The following is a 19239-nucleotide window of genomic DNA, read 5'->3' as shown; positions in this document are numbered from 1 at the left end:
AGGCTTACCTTCATACTCAGTGCCTCTATGCTTGACATCATGGGAAAAATAAAGAAATCAGCCAAGACCTCAGAAAAAAAATTACAGACCTCCACAAGTCTGGTTCATCCTTGGGAACAATTTCCAAACGCCTGAAGGTACCACGTTCATCTGTGCAAAAGATAGTACGCAAGTATAAACACCATGGGACCACGCAGCTGTCATACTGCTCAGGAAGGAGACGCGTTCTGTCTCCTAGAGATGAACGTCCTTTGGTGCGAAAACCTTGTGAATATGCTGGAGGAAACATGTACAAAATGATCTATATCCACAGTAAAACGAGTCCTATATCAACATAACCTGAAAGGCCGCTCAGCAAGGAAGAAGCCACTGCTGCAAACCACCATAAATAAGTCAGACTACGGTTTGCAACTGCACATGGGGACAAAGATCATACTTTTTGGAGAAATGTCTTCTGATCTGATGAAACAATAATAGAACTGTTTGGCCATAATGACCATCGTTAAAATTGGAGGAAAAAAGGGGAGGCTTGCAAGCCGAAGAACACCATCCCAATCGTGAAGCACGGGGGTGGCAGCGTCATGTTGTGGGGGTGCTTTTGCTGCAGGAGGGACTGGTGCACTTCACAAAATAGATGGCATCATGAGGTGAGAAGATTATGTGAATATATTGAAGCAACATCTCAAGACATCAGTCAGGAAGTTAAAGCTTGGTCGTAAATGGGTCTTCCAAATGGACAATGACCCCAAGCATACTTCCAAAATTGTGGCAAAATGACTTAAGGACAACAATGTCAACGTATTAGAATGGCCATCACAAATCCCTGACCTCAATCCTATAGATAATTTTTGGGCAAGGAGCCCTACAAACCTGACTCAGTTCCACCAGCTCTGTCAGGAGGAATGGGCCAAAATTCTCCCAACTTATTGTGGAAGCTTGTTGAAGGCTACCCAAAATGTTTGACCCAAGTTAAACAATTTAAAGGCAATGCTATCAAATACTAATTGAGTGTAGGTAAACTTGTGACCCACTGGGAATGTGATGAAAGAAATTAAAGCTGAAATAAATCATTCTCTCTGCTACTTTTCTGACATGTCACATTCCTAAAATAAAGTTGTGATCCTAACTGACCTAAGACAGGGTGATTTTTACAAAGATTAATTGTCAGGAATTGTGAAAAACTGAGTTTAAATGTATTTGGCTAAGGTTTATTTAAACTTCCGACTTCAACTGTTTTACTGATAACAAGAAAACTAATTTGACCGTTATTCAATGTTGGACTGCAGAGAAGAATCTTTGGTATATTATATATTGGAGTAAGGAAGTGTTGGCTTCTGCTAACATTGCTACTTTTCAAATTTAGCAAAAAACTAAAAATCCTCCTATGAATATGTTTCTGAGCATCAAACCTTTATATACTGAACAAAAAATATAAACGCAACTTGTAAAGACCTATGTCTCATGAGCTGAAATAAAAGATCCCAGAAATGTTCCATACGCACAACAGCATATTTCGTTCAAATTTTGTGCACAAATTTGTTTACATCCCTGTAAGTGAGCATTTCTCCTTTTCAAAGATAAAACATCAAAACCGCAGAGCCGGTCTTGACCTGACTGCAGTTCGGAATCGTAACCGACTTCTGTGGGTAAATGCTCAGCTTTCATGGCCACTGACACGCTGGAGAAGTGTGCTTTTCACAGATTAATCCTGGTTTCAACTGTACTGGGCAGATGTCAGACCCAATGTATGGGACCGTATGGGCAACCGGTTTGCTGACGTCAACGTTGTGAAAAAATTGCCCCATAGTGGCGGCTGGGTTATGGTATAGGCAGGCATAAGATACGGACAACGATCAGATTTGCATTTTATCGATGGCAATTTAAATGCTCAGAGATACCATCCCGAGATCCTGAGGCCCATTGTAGTGCCATGCATCTGATGCCATCACCTTATGCTTCAGCATGATAATGCACAACCCCATGTTGCATGAAGCTGAACATTTCCCAGTTCCTCCATGGCCTGAATATTTAACAAACATGTAACCCACTGTGCATGTTTGGGATACTATGGATCGACGTGTACGCCAGCTCCGGGCAGCCGAGCGGAAATGGAGGAAAACTCGCCTCCCTGCGGACCTGGCATCCTTTCACTCCCTCCTCTCTACATTTTCCTCCTCTGTCTCTGCTGCTAAAGCCACTTTCTACCATTCTAAATTCCAAGCATCTGCCTCTAACCCTAGGAAGCTCTTTGCCACCTTCTCCTCCCTCCTGAATCCTCCCCCCCCCCTCCCTCCTCCCTCTCTGCAGATGACTTCGTCAACCATTTTGAAAAGAAGGTCGATGACATCCGATCCTCGTTTGCTAAGTCAAACGACACCGCTGGTTCTGCTCACACTGCCCTACCCTATGCTCTGACCTCTTTCTCCCCTCTCTCTCCAGATGAAATCTCGCGTCTTGTGACGGCCGGCCGCCCAACAACCTGCCCGCTTGACCCTATCCCCTCCTCTCTTCTCCAGACCATTTCCGGAGACCTTCTCCCTTACCTCACCTCGCTCATCAACTCATCCCTGACCGCTGGCTACGTCCCTCCCGTCTTCAAGAGAGCGAGAGTTGCACCCCTTCTGAAAAAACCTACACTCGATCCCTCCGATGTCAACAACTACAGACCAGTATCCCTTCTCTCTTTTCTCTCCAAAACTCTTGAGCGTGCCGTCCTTGGCCAGCTCTACCGCTATCTCTCTCAGAATGACCTTCTTGATCCAAATCAGTCAGGTTTCAAGACTAGTCATTCAACTGAGACTGCTCTTCTCTGTATCACGGAGGCGCTCCGCACTGCTAAAGCTAACTCTCTCTCCTCTGCTCTCATCCTTCTAGACCTATCGGCTGCCTTCGATACTGTGAACCATCAGATCCTCCTCTCCACCCTCTCCGAGTTGGGCATCTCCGGCGCGGCCCACGCTTGGATTGCGTCCTACCTGACAGGTCGCTCCTACCAGGTGGCGTGGCGAGAATCTGTCTCCTCACCACGCGCTCTCACCACTGGTGTCCCCCAGGGCTCTGTTCTAGGCCCTCTCTTATTCTCGCTATACACCAAGTCACTTGGCTCTGTCATAACCTCACATGGTCTCTCCTATCATTGCTATGCAGACGACACACAATTAATCTTCTCCTTTCCCCTTCTGATGACCAGGTGGCGAATCGCATCTCTGCATGTCTGGCAGACATATCAGTGTGGATGACGGATCACCACCTCAAGCTGAACCTCAGCAAGACGGAGCTCCTCTTCCTCCCGGGGAAGGACTGCCCGTTCCATGATCTCGCCATCACGGTTGACAACTCCATTGTGTCCTCCTCCCAGAGCGCTAAGAACCTTGGCGTGATCCTGGACAACACCCTGACGTTCTCAACTAACATCAAGGCGGTGTCCCGTTCCTGTAGGTTCATGCTCTACAACATCCGCAGAGTACGACCCTGCCTCACACAGGAAGCGGCGCAGGTCCTAATCCAGGCACTTGTCATCTCCCGTCTTGATTACTGCAACTCGCTGTTGGCTGGGCTCCCTGCCTGTGCCATTAAACCCCTACAACTCATCCAGAACGCCGCAGCCCGTCTGGTGTTCAACCTTCCCAAGTTCTCTCACGTCACCCCGCTCCTCCGCTCTCTCCACTGGCTTCCAGTTGAAGCTCGCATCCGCTACAAGACCATGGTGCTCGCCTACGGAGCTGTGAGGGGAACGGCACCTCAGTACCTCCAGGCTCTGATCAGGCCCTACACCCAAACAAGGGCACTGCGTTCATCCACCTCTGGCCTGCTCGCCTCCCTACCACTGAGGAAGTACAGTTCCCGCTCAGCCCAGTCAAAACTGTTCGCTGCTCTGGCCCCCAATGGTGGAACAAACTCCCTCACGACGCCAGGACAGCGGAGTCAATCACCACCTTCCGGAGACACCTGAAACCCCACCTCTTCAAGGAATACCTAGGATAGGGTAAGTAAGGGTAAGTAATCCTTCTCACCCCCCTTCTCCCCCAACAAGATTTAGATGCAAGTGGCTGTTCCACTGGTTGTCATAAGGTGTATGCACCAATTTGTAAGTCGCTCTGGATAAGAGCGTCTGCTAAATGACTTAAATGTAAATGTAAATGTGTTCCAGTTCCCGCCAAAATCCAGCAACTTTGCGCAGTCATTGAAGAGGAGTGGGACAACATTCCACAGGCAACAATCAACAGCCTGATCAACTCTATGCGGAGGAGGCAAATGGTGGTCACACCAGATACTGACTGATTTTCTGATACATGCCCCTCCTTTTGTTTTAAGTATCTGTGACCAACAGATGCATATCTGTTTTCCCAGTCATGTGAAATCCATAGTTTTGGGCCTAATGAAATTATTGAAATTGACTGATTTCCTTATATGAACTGTAACTCAGCAAAATCTTAGAAATTGTTGCATGTTGCGTTTATATTTTTGTTCCGTGTACAATCCCATAATTCTTTGTAAGGCAACCGCTTGCAAGGCTCCCTCATCCTTATTCCAAAACCATTAAACCAGAGTTTAAAATAATAAGACCATAAAACCTTTATTGACATTGCTTCCTACATGGTACATTAAGGCAGGGCCCCAACCCTCATCCATGCACTTCACAATATTATTCCAGAAACTACTTTGAGCAGAGGCAGCAGAGACACATCATCACAAACGTACTAGACTAATCCGGTAAAAACCTCATAACCTCAAAAAGCTATGAGGGTCAAAAAAATAATTGACCCCGGTCCTTACTTTGCCAAGTGGGCCAATATCCCAATTACATTGTAAATAAAAATAATTAAAAAAGCACTTTGCACATCGCAGAAAATAAATAACAAACTTTATAAAGTAAACCATGTTTCCTGACAGTATTGCCTAAACTCTAATCTCTCGTGGACAGACTATGTAACCATAAGTAGTACCAAAGATCTGTCATGATATAATGGGATGCGTGAGATCAGCAGCATTTATTTTCGGTACTTGGGTTTTTTGCCACTGGTTACTTGGACAAATCAGGATTTCGCAGCTGTTAACAACTTTCACATTTCATAAGGGGAGGGAACATTTGTCCCATAGACTTGCCCGTAACGTTCAAAGAGAGAGGGTGGAGCTCTTCGTTCAATCCTTTTTCATAACATGTATGGACTCAGAACTTAATAGAGCATCTGACCAATTACGAAAAACTTTAGTTATGGGTTAACCCGAGGTTACTTAAACCCAAACCAAGACCACTTGACAGTTTCCTTATGTCTTTTGGATGACACAGCTAGTCTTGCACGTCACTTCACAAAAGTTATCTGGTCAATTAAAAGGTTAAAACCTTTTTCTAATGTTTCATTATGAAGCCTTTTATCTGAAATGTGAAAAATAAGAACATAGTGTGCTTGTCAAGGGTTCTTCTGGCGGCCTTGGGTATTTAGAAGATGGGTAACACACGCCAGCCCCGTCACCCTTTCAACCTAAGGCCTGCCAAAAACTGTAGGCTCATTGAGAGATCTGTAGTCAGCCAGCTCTCATGGAAGAAGTGGACACAACTCACACAGTCAGAGTTTCACATCCACACATGCATGTAAGTGTACATTGACATTAGCGGTATTTTCTCACAGATCTCTCTCTCTCTCCCTCTCTCTCTCTACTACCACAACAACACACACACATATAATACACCACACTCTCCAGATCAATTCTCCTGAATTAATGGCCCGGGGCCTTCTAGCTGACTCATAGTGACGCCAAATGTGGTGAGTTACTGTTGAATTAGGCCAGGCTGCCACTCTGTCACAAACAATGATACACTTAGTCAATCCTAATGTCCACCACTTGTCATCACAGACACCCCGCTCACCGCCGTGGGTGACCCTCCGTACTGTTCATGAATACAAACGAGGGACCGATGTCTCTTAAACCGCAGACAGCTGCATCTCGATGTGTTCGCCTTGAGTGAGTTTGTGAAACAAAGACCCAGACAGAGAATTTCCTCCATTCTTTCATGCCTGGGTATTTCCATATGTCCCCCATAGCTCCCCTATCCATCCATCCATCCATCACATTTCACTGTGGGCTAGACAGCTGTCCAGGGCTAACGCATACTCACAGTCCAGCAGTCCAATCAAATTGGATCTAATGCCATAATTCCTTAGCAGTCAAGGCGGGCACACAGAGAGGTGAAATTCAGTATATGTTTTCTTCTTAGCCTTATTCAAGGGTTGAATATGTTTCTTTATTTAAGTAGGGGTTGGGGATTTGCTGTGTGTGTGTGTGTGTGTGTGTGTGTGTGTGTGTGTGTGTGTGTGTGTGTGTGTGTGTGTGTGTGTGTGTGTGTGAGAGTGTGAGAGTGTGAGAGTGTGAGAGTGTGAGTGTGTGAGTGTGAGTGTGTGAGTGAGTGAGTGAGTGAGTGAGTGAGTGAGACAAAGCCATGTTGATACAACATGTCAAGATTAATTAGAGGATCTTGCTCTGGCTCTTGTATTAAGACATGAGGTCATGTGATGTTAACTCACCAAGGAGCCCCGCCACAGAAAACTGTTGACTCACTACTGCATAATGACATGCGTTTACTCAACCCAATCCATTTGGCCTTTAAAGAAATTGCTATATGAACAAAATAGCAAACAGGCCTCTTATGTTGCCTTAACACTTAAAGCAAACAGTGTAAAATGTCTGCCTAACAATACAACTAAATAACATATTAGAGTATGGTATAAAATGTCTGCCTAACAATACAACTAAATAACATATTAGAGTATGGTATAAAATGCCTGTCTAAAACTACAACTAAATAACATATTAGAGTATGGTATAAAATGTCTGCCTAACACTACAACTAAATAACATATTAGAGTATGGTATAAAATGTCTGCCTAACAATACAACTAAATAACGTATTAGATAGAGGATGGTATAAAATGTCTGTCTAAAACTACAACTAGATAACATATTAGAGTATGGTATAAAATGCCTGTCTAAAACTACAACTAAATAACATATTAGAGTATGGTATAAAATGTCTGCCTAACAATACAACTAAATAACATATTAGAGTATGGTATAAAATGTATGCCTAACAATACAACTAAATAACGTATTAGATAGAGTATGGTATAAAATGTCTGTCTAAAACTACAACTAGATAACATATTAGAGTATGGTATAAAATGCCTGTCTAAAACTACAACTAAATAACATATTAGAGTATGGTATAAAATGTCTGCCTAACAATACAACTAAATAACATATTAGAGTATGGTATAAAATGCCTGTCTAAAACTACAACTGAATAACATATTAGAGTATGGTATAAAATGTCTGCCTAACAATACAACTAAATAACATATTAGAGTATGGTATAAAATGCCTGTCTAAAACTACAACTAAATAACATATTAGAGTATGGTATAAAATGTCTGCCTAACAATACAACTAAATAACATATTAGAGTATGGTATAAAATGTCTGCCTAACAATACAACTAAATAACATATTAGAGTATGGTATAAAATGTCTGCCTAACAATACAACTAAATAACATATTAGAGTATGGTATAAAATGCCTGTCTAAAACTACAACTAAATAACATATTAGAGTATGGTATAAAATGTCTGCCTATATGCCAAAGTACAACCTTGTAAGCCAGACCTTTTGAACAGCTTTATTGACGCCGAGTAAGGAACTCCTTTGTGGATTGAGGTTAACCGACACAGCTCTTTATCCCACGGTGAGGGACACTTCTCTGTGGCCGTGCCAAATCTAATGCATAATGTCATTTCAGATAAGGAATCTACAGGGAACAGAGCATCGCTGTGGTGACACTGGCCTGGTAAACTGGACTCTGGTGTGTGTACGTGTGTGAGTCCAACAAGCTGTTCTCACCATCCCCAGTTGAGATATACTAGGCCTAGACTTTTCCATTTGGAGAGTGAGAAGTCAATGTTTCCAGCATAAATGTGAATGTTTGTGACACAGCAATACTCTGATGGCTCTGTATAGAGAGAGATGGAATTGCTGTGTGTCCACAGCGACGTGGATAATATTTTACAGAGCGAATCTCAGCAGACAAGGAAAAACTCATGACCCAAATTTTTATTTTATTTTATTTCACCCTTATTTAAACAGGTAAGCCAGTTGAGAACAAGTTCTCTTTTACAACTGCGACCTGGCCAGGATAAAGCAAAGCAGTGCGACAAAAACAACAACACAGAGTTACACATGGGATAAACAAACGTACAGAATCATGGTACAGTATATATATCAGCTGTTATTGGTTTTAACTCAATGGAATCGATTGTGTCAAGGGGTGAATAGCCTTGGCTAGCCAAGTGACTGACAGTGGAGTAAAAATCCCAGGAGCACAATTCCCAGACTTCCTTCCATCCCTTCTCTTCCACCATCCCTCTCTACCTACCTGCTTCTATAACAGTGCACCAACGTCACTTAAAAAGACAGAGATCCTCAGGAAAACATATTTTCAATGGCGTGGTGAAGCTCAAAGCTACATGCCATTTCATGGCTTTTCAGATTGTGTGTGCGTGTTTGTGTGTGTGTATGAGTGAGTGTTTGTGTTTGTGTGTGTGTATGAGTGAGTGTTTGTGTTTGTGTGTGTGTGCGCGTTTGTGTGTGTGTATGAGTGAGTGTTTGTGTTTGTGTGTGTGCGCGTGTTTGTGTGTGTGTATGAGTGTGTGTTTGTGTGTGTGTGTGTGTGTGCGTGTTTGTGTGTGTGTATGAGTGAGTGTTTGTGTTTGTGTGCGTGTGCATGTTTGTGTGTGTGTATGAGTGTGTGTTTGTGTTTGTGTGTGTGTGTTTGTGTGTGTATGAGTGAGTGTTTGGTTTATGGCTTCTCCGATTGGGTTGGATTTGAATGAGGCCCATTGTTTTCCCACACGGGGGTTTGCCACGGTCCCCTCCTCATGAAGATTGCCTTGTTAACCCACTCAGTGAGTGAGTACAGGATTGCACTTTATTTAATGTATGGTGGCAGTTCTCCAACATTATCCTTTTTACATTACGGTGAGCTGTGAGCTCTGCCAGTGTAGCCACCACTCCAATGTCTTTCTATTATGGCTTCTCTCCTCCCTGCCTCGTACCGACTCTCATCCCCATCATTACACTGTGATAAACTTCTGATGACGATTATCCTTTCAGAGAGACGAGTGGGAGTCATTTTCTGTCACTGAGGATTTGAGAGGCCTGAGGATTGCAAATGTGGATGAAATTATACAGAATAACATGCTCCAACTGAATGGAGTAATGAGGAGAGAGGTTTTGTTGTCATTACTCTTTGTCTGCACACCTCAAATGTAATGTGGCCATTCACATTACATTCCTAAATAATATGTTCTCCCATGAGTTTTGAGGGTAGACTCTGTCCATTTATATAGTAGCTTTTGGTCACTGGCTTTATTAAAACAAGAATCACATTGATCTCTAGTACAGTACCTTGAACATTACTTTAAAAACATGATAATACAGGACACACAGCCAACATTATCCCATATAGGAAAGGAAATGGACCTGTGTAATGAATGTGACACATATCTAAGTAGGCTATACATGAATTTGAAGTTTTGACAAGGACAGACAATTTCACATTGTAATTGTTTCAGCTAGTGTGTGAATCTACTTTAGATTCAAAATGGTGCTGTGCAGACAGAATGAATTGCCCCATTGTTACTACTCTGTCTATCTTGCAAATGCTCAATACAAAGAGACAGCAAGTCAGGACAATGAATATAGATTATATCGGAAATATTTGCACAACTAATTACCTCCAGATGACTTTCCTGTAAACAAAACGACAAGCTCCATCAGTATCACCGCCAGGTAATGGCCAAAACATTGTCTCCCCCAACACCATAATGATTTAACTCACAATGTCACGTTCTGACCATCGTTCTTGCGTGTTTTCCTTGTTTTAGTGTTGGTCAGGACGTGAGCTGGGTGGGCATTCTATGTTGTGTGTCTGGTTTGTCTATTTCTATGTTTGGCCTGATATGGTTCTCAATCAGAGGCAGGTGTTAGTCATTGTCTCTGATTGGGAACCATATTTAGGTAGCCTGTTTTGTGTTGGGTTTTGTGGGTGGTTGTCTCCTGTGTCAGTGTTTGTACCACACAGGGCTCTTTCAGGTTTTCATGTTTCTTGTTTTGTAATAATAATAGTCTATTTCATGTGTAGTTTTCATATTAAAACCTCTTAGGGATGATGCGGAATTTAGTTCCTTTGCAGGAACCTAAATCCATGCAATTAAAGAGTGCCACCTGTAGATAAAACTCAAACTTTCATTAAAACACACATGCAAGGTACTGAATTAAAGCTACACTCGTTGTGAATCTAGCCACCAAGTCAGATTTGTAAAATGCTTTTCGGCGAAAGCATGAGAAGCTATTATCTGATAGCATGCACCCCCCAAAATACCAGCCCGTCACCTAAACAACAGATTTTGAGGTAGCCGGCGCTACACAAAACGCAGAAATAAAATATAAAACATTCATTACCTTTGACAAGCTTCTTTGTTGGCACTCCATTCCAAGATGGCGTAGCAGTAAGTCGTCCTGTCGTATCCCTTGTATATATCGTTTCTTTTTCGTTTTTACATATTTTTCTTCGCATATCTTTAAAAACATTTTGCTAAACCTAAGCTTCCAAATACTCTCCTGCAACCCGCCTCACCCAATGTAGCTACCTTTTCCTAAAGTATTTATATTTACTTCGGAACCGGAACCCCTCAACTGAAGCTAGCCAGCTAACCATCAGCTATGCTAGCGGTCTTCAGTTAACCGGTCATCAGCTAACCTTTAGCTCGGAAAGCTCTCGCCAGTTCGAACAACGCGACGCTAACCAGAGCATAACGGACCTATTTATTTTTTATCCCCGGATTCCCACCGCAAACGGAACATTTTTCAGCTGGATCTTCACTACTAGCTATCTAGCTAAACCGCAACCCCAGATGATTACTCCTGGCTAGCGTTTTCACCCACTTAGCTTGAAGCTAGCCCGGCCAGAGCACCTGTGCTTACCACCGTAGCATACTCCTGGGCTACAATACCCGGGCCCACGACCGGTCTATCGATGTCACCGCATGAAGAGGAATAAACAGACTCACCCCATTGCGACGTCCCCCAAAGGCTAAGTCTCTAGCCCTAGCTATCTCCTTGCTTGCTAATTCGGCCTGCTAACTGCTAGCTTGTTTATCCCTGGTCCACTAACTGCTACCTTGTTTACCCCGGCCTGCTAACTGTTAGCTTGTTAGCACAGGCCTGCTAACCGTCTGCATCGCCGCGTCCCAAACACTCACTGGACCCATATGTACTTTCTATCTCTTTCCGATTTTTAATTTGTTTATACCTTCCGGAAACCTGCCTCACCCAATGTGATACGGAATCGCTATTATTTTTAAAACACACTCAAGAACCTCCAGAAGCTAACCAGCTAACTAGCTACAAGCTATTTAGTCATTGTTAGTTTTTTAACCTGGATAACACTCGCCAGTCCAGCTTCCCTGCCTCATCCACCGCTGCCCCCTGGACACTGATCACTTGGCTACATAGCTGATGCACGCTGGACTGTCCATTAATCACGGTACTCCATTCTGCTTGTTTGTTTTAGTGCTAGCTGTTTAGCTGTTATTGTCTCACCTACTGTTTTAGCTAGCTTTCCCAATTCAACACCTGTGATTACTGTATGCCTCGCTGTATGTCTCTCTCAAATGTCAATATGCCTTGTATACTGTTGCTCAGGTTAGTTATCATTGTTTTAGTTCACAATGGAGCCCCTAGTTCCACTCTTTATACTCCTGATACCTCCTTTGTCCCACCTCCCACACATGCAGTGACCTCACCCATTACAACCAGCATGTCCAGAGATACAACCTCTCTCATCATCATCCAGTGCCTGGGCTTACTTCCGCTGTACCCGCACCCCACCATACCCCTGTCTGCGCATTATGCCCTGAATATATTCTACCATGCCCAGAAACCTGCTCCTCTTATTCTCTGTCCCCAACGCTCGAGGCGACCAGTTTTGACAGCCTTTAGCCGCACCCTCATACTACTCCTTCTCTGTTCCGCGGGTGATGTGGAGGTAAACCCAGGCCCTGCATGTCCCCAGGCACCCTCATTTGTTGACTTCTGTGATCGAATAAGCCTTGGTTTCATGCATGTCAACATCAGAAGCCTCCTCCCACCAGGTACAACCCCAACTCTGTAAGCAAGGGCACCCTCATAGACGTCATCCTGACCAACTGGCCCTCCAAATACACCTCCGCTGTCTTCAACCAGGATCTCAGCGATAACTGCCTCATTGCCTGTATCCGCTACGGAGCCGCAGTCAAACGACCACCCCTCATCACTGTCAAACGCTCCCTAAAACACTTCTGTGAGCAGGCCTTTCTAATCAACCTGGCCCGGGTATCCTGGAAGGACATTGACCTCATCCCGTCAGTTGAGGATGCCTGGTCATTCTTTAAAAGTAACTTCCTCACCATTTTAGGTAAGCATGCTCCGTTCAAAAAATGCAGAGCTAAGAACAGATACAGCCCTTGGTTCACTCCAGACTTGACTGCCCTCGACCAGCACAAAAACATCCTGTGGCGGACTGCAATAGCATCGAATAGTCTCCGCGATATGCAACTGTTCAGGGAAGTCAGGAACCAATACACGCAGTCAGTCAGGAAAGCTAAGGCCAGCTTCTTCAGGCAGAAGTTTGCATCCTGTAGCTCCAACTCCAAAAAGTTCTGGGACACTGTGAAGTCCATGGAGAACAAGAGCACCTCCTCCCAGCTGCCCACTGCACTTAGGCTAGGTAACACGGTCACCACCGATAAATCCATGATTATCGAAAACTTCAACAAGCATTTCTCAACGGCTGGCCGTGCCTTCCGCCTGGCTACTCCAACCTCGGCCAACAGCTCCGCCCCCCCCGCAGCTCCTCGCCCAAGCCTCTCCAGGTTCTCCTTTACCCAAATCCAGATAGCAGATGTTCTGAAAGAGCTGCAAAACCTGGACCCGTATAAATCAGCTGGGCTTGACAATCTGGACCCTCTATTTCTGAAACTATCCGCCGCCATTGTCGCAACCCCTATTACCAGCCTGTTCAACCTCTCTTTCATATCGTCTGAGATCCCTAAGGATTGAAAGCTGCCGCAGTCATCCCCCTCTTCAAAGGGGAGACACCCTGGACCCAAACTGTTACAGACCTATATCCATCCTGCCCTGCCTATCTAAGGTCTTCGAAAGCCAAGTCAACAAACAGGTCACTGACCATCTCGAATCCCACTGTACCTTCTCCGCTGTGCAATCTGGTTTCCGAGCCGGTCACGGGTGCACCTCAGCCACACTCAAGGTACTAAACGATATCATAACCGCCATCGATAAAAGACAGTACTGTGCAGCCGTCTTCATCGACCTTGCCAAGGCTTTCGACTCTGTCAATCACCATATTCTTATCGGCAGACTCAGTAGCCTCGGTTTTTCAGATGACTGGCTTGCCTGGTTCACCAATTACTTTGCAGACAGAGTTCAGTGTGTCAAATCGGAGGGCATGCTGTCCGGTCCTCTGGCAGTCTCTATGGGGGTGCCACAGGGTTCAATTCTCGGGCCGACTCTTTTCTCTGTATATATCAATGATGTTGCTCTTGCTGCGGGCGATTCCCTGATCCACCTCTACGCAGACGACACCATTCTATAGACTTTCGGCCCGTCATTGGACACTGTGCTATCTAACCTCCAAACGAGCTTCAATGCCATACAACACTGCTTCCGTGGCCTCCAACTGCTCTTAAACGCTAGTAAAACCAAATGCATGCTTTTCAACCGATCGCTACCTGCACCCGCATGCCCGACTAGCATCACCACCCTGGATGGTTCCGACCTTGAATATGTGGACATCTGTAAGTACCTAGGTGTCTGGCTAGACTGCAAACTCTCCTTCCAGACTCATATCAAACATCTCCAATCGAAAATCAAATCAAGAGTCGGCTTTCTATTCTGCAACAAAGCCTCCTTCACTCACGCCGCCAAGCTTACCCTAGTAAAACTGACTATCCTACCGATCCCCGACTTCGGCGATGTCATCTACAAAATGGCTTCCAACACTCTACTCAGCAAACTGGATGCAGTTTATCACAGTGCCATCCGTTTTGTCACTAAAGCACTTTATACCACCCACCACTGTGACTTGTATGCTCTAGTCGGCTGGCCCTCGCTACATATTTGTCGCCAGACCCACTGGCTCCAGGTCATCTACAAGTCCATGTTTGGTAAAGCTCCGCCTTATCTCAGTTCACTGGTCATGATGGCAACACCCATCCGTAGCACGCGCTCCAGCAGGTGTATCTCACTGATCATCCCTAAAGCCAACACCTCATTTGGCCGCCTTTCGTTCCAGTACTCTGCTGCCTGTGACTGGAACGAATTGCAAAAATCGCTGAAGTTGGAGACTTTCATCTCACTCACCAACTTCAAACATCAGCTATCTGAGCAGCTAACCGATCGCTGCAGCTGTACATAGTCTATTGGTAAATAGCCCACCCATTTTCACCTACCTCATCCCCACACTGTTTTTATTTATTTACTTTTCTGCTATTTTGCACACCAATATATCTACGTGTACATGACCATCTGATCATTTATCCCTCCAGTGTTAATCTGCAAAATTGTAATTATTCGCCTACCTCCTCATGCCTTTTGCACACATTGTATATAGACTCCACTTTTTTCTACTGTGTTATTGACTTGTTAATTGTTTACTCCATGTGTAACTCTGTGTTGTCTGTTCACACTGCTATGCTTTATCTTGGCCAGGTCGCAGTTGCAAATGAGAACTTGTTCTCAACTAGCCTACCTGGTTAAATAAAGGTGAAATAAAAAAAATAAAAAACATCAACATCACAATTGGGTCTTTTTCCCGATTAAATCCGTCATTGTATACCCAAAATGTCATTTCATGAAGGCCTGTCTGATCCGGGAAAATTCCGCTTTACAAGACGCAACGTCACTTTTTAAAATGACAAAAGTTACCTATAAACTTTTACAAATCACTTCAAACTACTTTTCTAAACCAACTTTAGGTATTAATAAACGTTAATAATCTATCAAATTGATCACGGGGCGATCTGTATTCGATAGCAGCAAGTCTTGAAATCATCGTCCATGTTTTCAATTTCACAACATCCTGTGGTGAGCCCCAAAAGGAAGTGCCTATACGTCATCTAACCAAGGATAAAGCAGCCAAAAAATGCCAGTACTGGCGACATCGTGTGGAAGCTGTAGGCATTGTAATGGGGGCCTCGTTTTTTGTCTGTCGCCTTAGACAATACATTGACTGGCGGATGAATATTTTTTTTGTGTTTTTGGAGAACAGTTTTCCCTGGGATTTTTACTCCTAAACACGTTCTGTTATAGCCACAGACACGATTTAACCAGTTTTAGAGACTTCAGAGTGTTTTCTATACACACATACTTATCATATGCATATACTATATTCCTGGCATGAGTAGCAGGATGTTGAAATGTTCGCATCATCCCTAACAGGTTTTAAAAGAACCATGAATGATAACTACGCTGCGTCTTGGTCCGATCCCTACTACACCTCTCCTTCAGAGGAAGAGGAAAAAGAGAACCGTTACACACAACCAAATTAATGAACATGGTTTTAGAAACCATTGACAAATGATTGATATTTCAGAAGGTTGCATTTGAAATAGCTAGGAGGGAAAATAAATGTACACAGAAGAAGTGTTGTAGCCTTGCAATCAAGCCTAGCAATCATTTGTTGAAATGTGACGTGTAAAGTTCACAGGAGTTTTTCCTTTTAGACATTTTAGAAGTGCTAGTACTGCATCTGAACACTTATACCTACATGAGGTAAAACAACAATCATTAAGTCCCTCTGAGGGCACAGACAGAGCTGGTGATTTATTCCTACTAATGTTTTATTAATACAGACGTCTGTCTGAGGGGGAAACGTTGCCTTTTCTCACCGCCACACTTCCCTTTGAAGATATCAATCATTCTAACTCTCTCTAATGACACCTCATCAAGCCTGACAGACTACAAGCTCCTACCAGCTTCTGGGCTGAAATTTAGTCTGAAAGTGAAATTCAGATCAGAACCTGCTAATGGAAAGTGAAAGGCAGTACAGTAATAGTGTTGAGGGACATCCAACATGGCGCTACAAATAATATCTGATTGGCAGTCTTATTAAACTTGAATGGCAATTGTGTTGTTTTGTGAGGTGTTCTGAGGTAATTAGCTATGAATGCGTTGCTTAATTAAACAACAGTCTTAACACAGTCTTAAGAGAATAGACTGAATGTTTTATATAGTCTTATTAACAATGAGTCCCAATCATGTTGTTTTCAGAGTTATAAACTATTAACATGTTCTAAAAAACCCTGCCTTTTAAGAGAGCAGAGAGGGGATGGATGACCTTATATTCATCCAAGTACACTGCTTTGCAAAAGTATTCACCCCCTTGGCATTTTTCCTATTTTGTTGCATTACATCCTGTAATTTAAATGGATTTGTATTTCTTGTAATGGACATACACAAAATAGTACAAATTGGTGATGTAACGTGAATAACTTGTTTCAAAATATTAAATTAAATAAAAACAGAAAAGTGGTGCATGCATTTGTCTTCACCCCCTTTGCTATGAAGCCCCTAAATAAGATCTGGTGGAACCAGTTACCTTCAAAGCCACATAGTTAATTAAATAAAGTCCACCTGTGTGCAATCTAAGGGTCACATGATCTGAGTTTATATACACCTGTTCTGAAAGGCCCCAGAGTCTGAAACACCACTAAGCAAAGGGCACCACCATGCAAGCGGCATCATGAAGACCAAGGAGCTCTCCAAACAGGTCAGGGACAAAGTTGTGGAGAAGAACAGATCAGGGTTGGGTTATAAAAAAAATATCAGAAACTTTGATCATCTCACGGATCACCATTAATTCCATTATTAAAAAATGGAAACCACAACAAACCTGTCAAGAGAGGGCCGCCCACCAAAACTCACAGACCTGGCAAGGAGGGCATTAATCAGAGAAGCAACGAAAAGACCAAAGATAACCCTGAAGGAGCCGCAAAGCTCCACAGCGGAGATTGGAGTATCTGTCCATAGGAAAACTTTAAGCCGTACACTCCACAGAGCTGGGCTTTACAGAAGAGTGGACAGAAAAAAGCCATTGCTTAAAGACAAAAAGAAGCAAACATGTTTGGTGTTCGCCAAAAGGCACGTGGGAGACTCCCCAAACATAAGGAAGAACGAACTCTGGTCAGAGACTGAAATTGAGCTTTTTGGCCATCAATGAAAACGCTATGTCTGGCACAAACCCAACACCTCTCATCATCCCGAGACACCATCGGGACATCATTGGCAGGGACTGGGAAACTGGTCAGAATTGAAGGATGGCGCTAAATACAGGGAAATTATTGAGGGAAACCTGTTTCAGTCTTCCAGAGATTTGAGACTGGGACAGAAGTTCACCTTCCAGCAGGACAATGGCCCTAAGCATACTACTAAAGCAACACTCGAGTGGTTTAAGGGGAACTTTTAAATGTCTTGGAATGGCCTAGTCAAAGCCCAGACCTCAATCCAATTGAGAAACTGTGGTATGACTTAAAGATTGCTGTACACCAGCGGAACCCATCCAACTTGAAGGAGCTGGATCAGTTTTGCCATGAGGAATGGGCAAAACTCCCAGTGGCTAGATATGCCAAGCTAATAGAAACATATCCTAAGAGACTTGCAGTTGTAATTGCTGCAAAAGGTGGCTCTACAAAGCCTGACTTGATTCACTTCACAGCAAGAGGATTGCAAGATGGGGGGGTGAATAGTTATGCACGCTCAAGTTTTCGTTTTTTTGTCTTATTTCTTGTTTGTCACACAAAAACTTAACAATTGCATCTTCAAAGTGGCAGGCATGTTATGTAAATCAGATGATACAAACCCCTTTCACAAGGGAATGTATATGTTATCACGTGAAGACAGTTACCATCCACTGAATACATGGATTTATAATGACTATATGCAGGAAAAAATACTATTTCTGAAACTCTCTCTGTATCTCCCCCATTTTTAGATTCCCAGTCCCAGTAAAATTGCACAGGCCCCATTATGCTCAGGCAACTAAAATTATTCTGAGATTCCACTATGTAGAGACTAGCAGAACTCCATGGTAACGGAACCATCCTGGTCATTTATTTTATTTTGAACACCCTGCCTGCCCCGATACCACCAGCACAGCACAAAAGGGCTATCCAATCTGGCAACCTTCCCGTAGTCTCGTTCCTTCTGCTGGACCAGAGGCTAAGATAACAGACCACTGACCAGGGCAACAAACCTTAACCAGTCTCACCACAGTGGACAGTTGATGGGGAGAGTTTGGGACTTTAAGAGGAAAGAGGTTGTGAACCCATCCTCAAGTACTAAATGGATCATTCCAACTCTGTTCTGCAGCTAAAACAGTGCCGTGAGCAAAGAGAAAGAGAGTCAGAGTTGACACCATTAACAACATAACAAGCTCCAGTACCTCTCGGTAAAACAAATGAAATCATGAAGATGTGTTTCTATACAACTTATTTCTTTACTTCCTTTGCTTCTAACCTTGGGGACACAATCCATCATTATTCTTGCCTTGGCTCATGGCTCCCCTGGTTTTCACTCATGTTAGGTGTGTGCCATATGGTGTACACAACAAATACTATATTCTCATCCTCCTCCATCTCCCTTTTCTCTCTCTCTCTCTCTTCCCCCTGTACTTTTGGCCTTTGATAATAAAAGAGAAGAAACACTTGGCGAGCCACCTGGAAAACGACTGGCCTCTATTAAATCGAAAGTTAAAGGGAACGTTTTGTAGAAAAAAATATACAGTTAAAAAGTTTTACCCGATGACATCATCAAAATTGAAACATTTTAAAAACGGATTTTCAAACACTATGAGATATGCCGCGACATGTGGAGCAAAAAAATACCTTCCGTTTGGCTAGAAATTTGTTGCAGGTTTAGAAAATCACAGGTTTTTACTTTTAATCTTACCCTGTGATGTCACAAGGAATACAGTTTTTTTAGGGCCTTATTTACTTTCTTTTTAACCACAGATCATAGAAACGGGCTGTTTTCACATACATTACGTAGACACTGGTTTGGTACTGGAGATGATGAATATGAGGTTGAGAAGCGGCGGAATTGCACTTTAACAAATGGAGGTTACATATGACACA

Source organism: Oncorhynchus keta, chromosome 10 (assembly GCF_023373465.1).
Source record: "Oncorhynchus keta strain PuntledgeMale-10-30-2019 chromosome 10, Oket_V2, whole genome shotgun sequence".
Taxonomy (NCBI): domain Eukaryota; kingdom Metazoa; phylum Chordata; class Actinopteri; order Salmoniformes; family Salmonidae; genus Oncorhynchus; species Oncorhynchus keta.
Note: the sequence above shows the minus strand (reverse complement) of the source record.